We start from the raw sequence: 7,989 nt of genomic DNA on the forward strand, positions 1-7,989 counted from the left end.
TAAAGACTGAGCAAATACCTAGTCAGAAACAGAGATTGCATACCAGTAAAGCTTTAGAATTGAGGGATCTCAATTGGCTATAAAAAAGAGTAATATTACAAAAACATGAACCATATTACTCACAAACTCTTCAAAGTTTCCCCATTGTGTTTGGTATTCTAAATCCAAATTTCTTACTGTATCCATCAGAATTTGATTAAAATAATAGTAATTCATTCTATGAATTCTTTCTGTGAGGGTTTAATTTAAGAATTAGGGATTTTGTACAACCATAAGAGCTTAAGCAACAAGGATCAAGGGAGTTACTGTTGAAGGATAGGGCCTAACACTAAAACATGGCAAAATGATGTTCTCAAGAATCTTTGTTACTAAATAAAATACACTTGATTTTTAATATTGATCTTATATCCTGAGACCTTCCTAAACATGCTATTTAGTTGTAGTTATGTTGGGGATTTCTTTTTTAAGATTTTATTTATTTACTTGACTGACAGGGAAAGAGAGAACACAAGCAGGGGGAGGGGCAGAGGGAGAAGCAGGCTCCCCACTGAGCAAGGAGTCCCTATGTGAAGCTCAGTCCCAGGACCCTGGGATCATGATTTGAGCCTAAGGAAAAGGCTTAACAACAAGCCACCAGGAGCGCCAAGGCATTTTCATTTACACCAACATATTTGACAATAAAGACAGTTTTATTTCTTCCTTTCCAACATAAATGCCTTTAGCCATCCATCTTCCAATGTTTCTTGCCTTGAGAGGCAGCCAACTTTTTCTACAAAGGATCAGATAGTAAATATTTTAGGTTCAGACAGTTGCACATTCTCAATCACAACCTCAACTCTGTTGTAGCAAGAAGGCAGCTATAAACAATATGTAAATAACAGGGATCAACTGAGCTACCAAAAAAAAAAAAAAATACAAACACAGTTGCAGACTATATTGGGTTCATGGGATATAGTTAGCTCACCTCTGACTTAATGCAATGACTAAAACCTCTTTAAATGTTGAATAAAAGTGGAAAAAATTAACATTCGTGTTCCTGAGCTTGGGAGAAAAAAGTTTAGTCTTTCCCCATTAAATATGATGTTAGTTGTAGGCTTTTTGCAGATGCCTCTTACCTGGTTGAGGAAGTACCCTTTTATTGGAAGTTTGCTGAGAGTATTTATGTAAATGGTAGTTGGATTTTGTCAAACTCCTTTTCTGTGTCTCATGAGATGACATTATAATTTTACCCTTTATCTATTGATAAATTGAATGAGTTATAATGTAAAGCTTGTTAAAAAAACCTGCCTTTTCTTTAAATATTTGATATAATTCACTAGTGAAACTAACTGTACATGGTATTTTATTTGTAGGAATATTTTCACTACTAAGTCAATTTTTATTTTTTATGTATCTATTCAGATTTTCTATTTCTTCTTGACTTAGAATTTTACTAATTTCTGGGTTCTTTTAGAAATTTTTGCATTTTACCAAAGTCCATATGTACACTCATAATTTTCTAATTCATTTAATTTCCATAAATTTGTGATGTCCCTCTTTTTTTTCTCGCTAAACTTTTGTTTTACTGAGTCTCAAAAGCCTGTGACAGTTTTTTGGTCAGGTCGTTTCCATTAAAAAGTGCTGATTTTAAAAACTAATAACTTAGAACTGCCACACACACACAAAAGCATAAATGGTTCACAAAGCATTCTTCTTTCCTTCTGAAGGTTTTATAGTACACCCTCCTTCCTTCCTGATTTTGTTAGTTTGTGTCTTTAGTCATTTATTTTCTTGGTCACTATAGTTAAAGTTTCTCAGTTCTGTTTTTCTCTTCATTACCAATTTTGACTTTATTAATTATCTCTATTGTTTTTCTGTGTTCTATCTCATTGTTCTATTACATTCTAGTCTGTACTATTTCATTCCTTCTGCCTGCTTTGGGTTAAGTTGATCTTTATCTAGTTTGTTAAGGTACAAGTTTAATTATTGATTTTAGAATTTTTCTCTCTTTAAATATAGGTGACTCAAGTTATAAATTTTCCTCTAAACACTGATTTAAATGCAACTATTGGGGCGCCTGTGTAGCTCAGAGGGTTAAGCTTCTATCTTCCGCTCAGGTCATGATCTCAGGGTCCTGGGATGGAGTCCTGCATCAGGGTCTCTGCTCCATGGGGAGCCTGCTTCCTCCTCTCTCTGCCTACCTCTTTGCCTACTTGCGATCTCTCTGGCAGATAAACAAATAAATTAAATATTTTTTAAAAAAGTAAATAAATGCGTCTATCTAATTTGATTATGTTGTATTTCACTCTTGTTCAGATAAAAAATATTTTAAATTTATCTTGTGATTAAATCTCTGACACATAAGTAACTTAGAAATGTATGTAATTTTAAAATATTTGCCAGTTTCCCCAATTTTTTCATTTGTTGATTTCTAATTTGACTCAAATGTCTTCATCTGATTTAATGCTTTTTAATTTATTGAGATTTGTCTTATGGTCCAAAATATGGCCTATTTTAAAATTTTTTCAATGTGTATCTTAAAAGAATGTTTATTTTCCTGTCATGATGCAGAGTGATGATATAAATTCGAGCTAGATAAAGTTGATTCTGAGATTTGATTAGATCTACTGTATCCTTTCCAATGTTCTGCTCAATTGTTCTATTAACTTTTCAGATTTAAGAATTAAGTTCTCCAATGATTTGTTGAATTGTCTATTTTTCCTTTCAATTTTGGGGGGCTTGCTTTACTTATTTTGTATCTATTGTAAGGTGTGTACACTTTTGTAAATGGTATATATTTGTGATGTATTGGTCTTTTTATCATTAGGTAAAAATCTTCCTGTCACATGAAATATTCTTGTCTTAATGTATATTTTGTCTAATATGAGAATAACCACTCCAGATATCCAGTCATTACTTTTTACATGGGATACTTTTTCATCCTTTATTTTCTACCTACTTTTGTCTTGAACCTATCCTGTGTCTCTTACAGAGAGAGCAGATAGTTGGATCTTGTTTTATTTCTCCAATCTGATGATCTCTGCCTTTTGATATGAGTCCCTCTAAGTAAATTCTTAGCTATTGTATTCTTCAAATCCAGAATTTCCACTTGGTTTCTCTTTTCATGGTTTTTAATCTCTTCATGAAGATGTCTATTTAGTCAGCAAGTGTCATCATGCCGTTCTTTCAGTCTTTAAACTTGTTTCCCTTAATTCTTTGAATATAATTACAATAGTGCCTTTGAAATCTTTATTTTCTAAATTTCAACATCTGGGCTAACTCACAGTCTCTAATTGCTTCTTTTTTCCTGATTAGAGTTACACTTTCTTGTTTCTTTTCCTTTCTCATAACTTTTGATTTAAACTACCATTTTCGATGCTGCTATATACTGTAAACACTCTAGATTTTGATATTCTCCTCCCAATGGCTGTGGTTGTTGTTGTTTATTTGTTTCTGTCATGAGCATGCTATAAAGGCACACATGTGAGTTGTGTCAATGTCAGCTCTGTTCCATCATAAAGCGAGGTTAACGTAACAGAACTATAAAGCAGTTTCAGGATTCCAAACTCAATGACATTCCACTACATGCTGAACTTGGCTTCTTACACATCACACAAAGCAAAACACAGTACAAAGTCATACAACAAGGGGTGCCTGGCTGACTCAGTCAGAGGAACAGGCACTGCTGGTCTCAGGGCCATCAGTTTGAGCCCCATGTTGGGGGTAGAGACCGCTTAAGTAAATTAAAAAAAAAAAAAAGGAAAAAGGTCACACAAGAAGCTACAACAAGGGATAGGAAGATTTTTTTTTTTTTTTAATTTCCTTTAAAATCAAGTTAGTTAACAAATAGTATATGTTGGAGGCCACGGCACGGTTGGCGTCGAGGATCAAGCCAGGGCCTGACTTGTGTCTCCTTTAAAGTCCGGACACCTTGACAAGGGGTTAAGGATGGGAAAGTTGAGTAACACCGAGAAAGGGTCTGTGCTATGTGTCGTGCGCTCGCCTACGTGACTTCCCACATGCTTTCCCTACAGAAGGGAACAATGTGGTCAGGGTCATGAATTCTTAGTTGGTCCTTGTTGTTCCTGTACCTCCCATAACCCACTCCCTGGTTGATTGTCTTGCTAATGGCTTTAGCGGAGACTACCTGGCATCACGAGGTTTGCTTGTAGTTAATGTAAACTTGTTATAGGAACTTGTGGTTATCTGACTAGGTATCTGATGTATACTCCTTCTATTGTGGTCTGCCTTATAAATGCTTGTAAGATGTGGAATAAAATCGGCACTGATGGACATCCTCCTCAGTGTCCCTCCTGCCCCCATCTCTTTGTCTCTTAATTTCTTTTCACCATCCTCTTAACCCTCACGTTTCCTGGTAATTTATCGCACGGGCCGCAACAAGTATATTATTAGTTTCACAGGTAGCATTCAATGATTTCATCAGTTGCACATAACACCCAGTGCTCATTGGATTACGTGTCCTCCTTAATGTCCATCACCTAGTTACCTCCTCCACCTGCCACCTCCTCTCCAGCAACCCTCAGTCTGTTTCTTAACTCTCCCTCCCTGATTTCATCTTACTTTATTTTTCCCTCCCTTCTAGGATTAGGAAGTTAAGACAAATGCAAAGCCAGTCTGTAAGCTGTTGAGATGAGGCCTCCATGCCCTCAAGATCAGTTCTTATGCTGTTTATTTATGTTCAAGTAGTGGAGAACCTCTGTTGTGTTCAGAGATCAATTGGGCAGATCCTTCGGTGGCAGATGCCTTTTTGCTGTGGTCAGACGTGAAGGGGTTAGTGTCTGGAAAGTCTGACAGTTTGCTGCAAAAAATCTTCCCTTTAAAAGGAATTTAATTAGTCTGGGGACTTCGGAGACCTCCTCTGGTTCTGCTGGCTGTCACGTTTGGATGTCGTCAACCTTTGCTGGTTTCAGCAATACCTGGTCTTGGCTGCAATGCCCTTGGCTGCTTGCGTAACCACTTGACATTGTCACTGCTTGACATGAGGGACTCCATCTTGCTCTCTGTAGTTTGCTTGATCATTTAGTAACCTTCCTGGATGAAATATTTGGAATATGTCTCACTTATAGGACATCACTGCTGATGTCTATACTCAGAGAGGTTTTTAAATTCTTGTTTTAATATTTAAGATTGGCTTCCTAGGGACTGGTTCTATATCTGCATAAATAATTGTCAGTCAATTATTGGCCATAGGTTGTGCACAAACACCTTAATCCAAGAATGACTTCTACCCCCTGCCCAAGGATCTGTGTACTGGTTGGGGAACCCATTAAAAATTCAGCATTTTTCAGGTGTGGTCCTGGTTTTGCTTTCTTCCATCAGACCATCTTACATATACTATCTGTGCATGAACACAGCCTCCCATACCACCTGTGATTTGCTAAAACTCTGGAAACTTTTCAATCTCCCAAGAACATTTACACTGACTTCCAGTTAACCTGGGATGTGTAGAAAGTTTACCAAGTCCTCCTATGTCTACTTCATTTTCTGGATGTCCTTGTTAAATGTCTGTCTAGGTCATTGTCTACTGCTTGCTGCAGCCAGAATAACGACCTCAGACTAGCCCAGCTGTTGGCCTTACCGGATGACTTGCCATCAAGAGCGCTACTTTTACTAACACTGCTGAGCGGGGTTATCACCCTCCACTCCAAATCAAGATAGACTCCTCCAAAGTAAAGCTTCTGGTGTTTCTAGTCTTCCTGCCCTGACGAATAAAATGCAGCATCCAAACCAGGATATGAGGGAATAGCCGTAGGCAAAAATGCCACTGATTCCTACTGATCTTCTTTGAAGTTCAGTAATTTTTTATGAATTAACACTTCTCACTTTGTTGCATGACTCTGGTAGAGTTCAAGAGCTCCAAAATGGTCGTTTTTGACAATATGTCCAGTTTTATAGTTGTTTTTTGAGGTAAGAATTTTCTGACCTCTTCTTGTTGCGAAGCCAAAAGTTTCACCTCAGGCCTGACCTTTTGATCTAAGGTCAAAAGCTCTCTTATCTCCGTATTACTTTTAAGCACAGTACTGCCTTGTTTATGGTTTTTCTTCATTTAAGTGGAGATACTGAGAGGAAGCAATTTTCACTTTCATTACCCAATTGAATGGGAACAACTCAGTGGCAAAAAACAAGTACCAATTAGCTAAATGAAAAGTTCAAGCTGTGAATTTATCTTCAGGGCAAACTGCAATGATTTGAAGGGCAACAGTGGGAGGGAAAGTAGATAAGCAAGACAAAATAGGTACTTTGGAGGTGGGACCTGCCTTTGTTGTTCATTATAAATTATAGATTGATTGATGGACTTTGTATCTGCATTTATGATATACAATTATATAATTTATTTAGACTGTAGCTTTGACTGAATGCAGGTCACTGAATTAATTTGAATAAATTAATCTGAACGAGATATTTATGGAATAGTTATTAAGCTTAATCCTTTTACTTAAGAGTTAAGAAAAAAAATTTTAAGCGAAAATGAACTTTTGGGACTTCATCAAGATCAAAAGCTTCTGCACAGCAAAGGAAACAGTCAACAAAACAAAGAGGCAACCCACTGAATGGGAGAAAATATTCGCAAATGACACTACAAAGGGCTGATACCCAAGGTCTATAAAGAACTCCTCAAACTCCACACAAAACAGATAATCACGTCAAAAAGTGGGCAGAAGACATGAACAGACACTTCTCCACAGAAGACATACAAATGGCTAACAGACACATGAAAAAATGTTCATCATTATCAGCCATCAGGGAGATTCAAATCAAAACCACACTGAGACACCACCTTACACCGGTTAGAATGGCCAAAATTAAAAAGATGGTAAGCAACATGTGTTGGAGATTCCTTAAGAAATTAAAAATAGAGCTTCCCTATGACCCCACAATTGCACTACTGGGTATTTACCCTAAATATACAGATGTAGTGAAAAGAAGGGCCATCTGTACCCAATGTTCATAGCAACCATGGCCACAGTGGCCAAACTGTGGAAAGAACCACTATCCCCTTCAATGGACAAATGGATAAAGAAGATATGGTCCATATATACAATGGAATATTATGCCTCCATCAGAAAGGATAAATACCCAACTTTTGTATCAACATGGATGGGACTGGAGGAGAGTATGCTGAGTGAAATAAGTCAAGCGGAGAGAGTCAATTATCATATGGTTTTGCTTATTTGTGGAGAATAAGGAATAACACGGAGATGTGGGGGAAAGGAGAGGAGAAGTGATTTAGGGGAAATTGTAGGGGGAGACAAACCATGAGAGACTGTGGACTCTGAGAAACAAACTGAGGCTTTTGGAGGGGAGGAGGGTGGGTGGTTGGGTGAGCCTGGTGGTGGGTATTATGGAGGGCACATATTGCATGGAGCACTGGGTGTGGTGCATAAACAATGAATTCTGGAACACTGAAAAGAAATTTTAAAAAATAAGTAAAAATTTAAAAAAACAAAAAGAAGAAAAGTTTTTTAAAACCTATCTGACGTGTATTTTACATAATAAAAATGATGCCTGGTAAAAGATACACCAAATTATATGCTTGTCAAGAAAATTAAAGATGTACAATACAATAACTTGATTTTAAAAAATTGAAAATAATTAGAAGTTGGGGAGCCTAGGTAGCTCAGTCAGTTAAGCATCCCAATTCTTGGTTTCAGCTCAGGTCATGATCTCAGGGTCACGACCTGAGATCCTGCTCAGTCAGGGCGCACACTCAGCAGCATGGGTCTGCTTGTCCTTCTCCCATCCCCTCTGCTCCTCTCACCACACCCGACACGTGTGATTGTCCTCTCACTTTCAAATAAATAAGTAAACAAATAAATAAATAAAATCTTTTTTTTTTTAAAGAAAATAAGTAAAGGTTAGGGGGAAAGACATTTTTAAAATCTATTACTACCAAATATTGCCAAAACTATGGGAACTCTCTACATGCTGGTGGAAGAATAAATTACTACTGCCACTCTGGAGAACAATGCCATGTTACCTAATAGAGTC

This window comes from Mustela putorius, unplaced genomic scaffold, assembly GCF_011764305.1.
Source record: "Mustela putorius furo isolate JIRA1106 unplaced genomic scaffold, ASM1176430v1.1 tig00003898_pilon_pilon_pilon, whole genome shotgun sequence".
NCBI classification, from domain to species: Eukaryota; Metazoa; Chordata; class Mammalia; order Carnivora; family Mustelidae; genus Mustela; species Mustela putorius.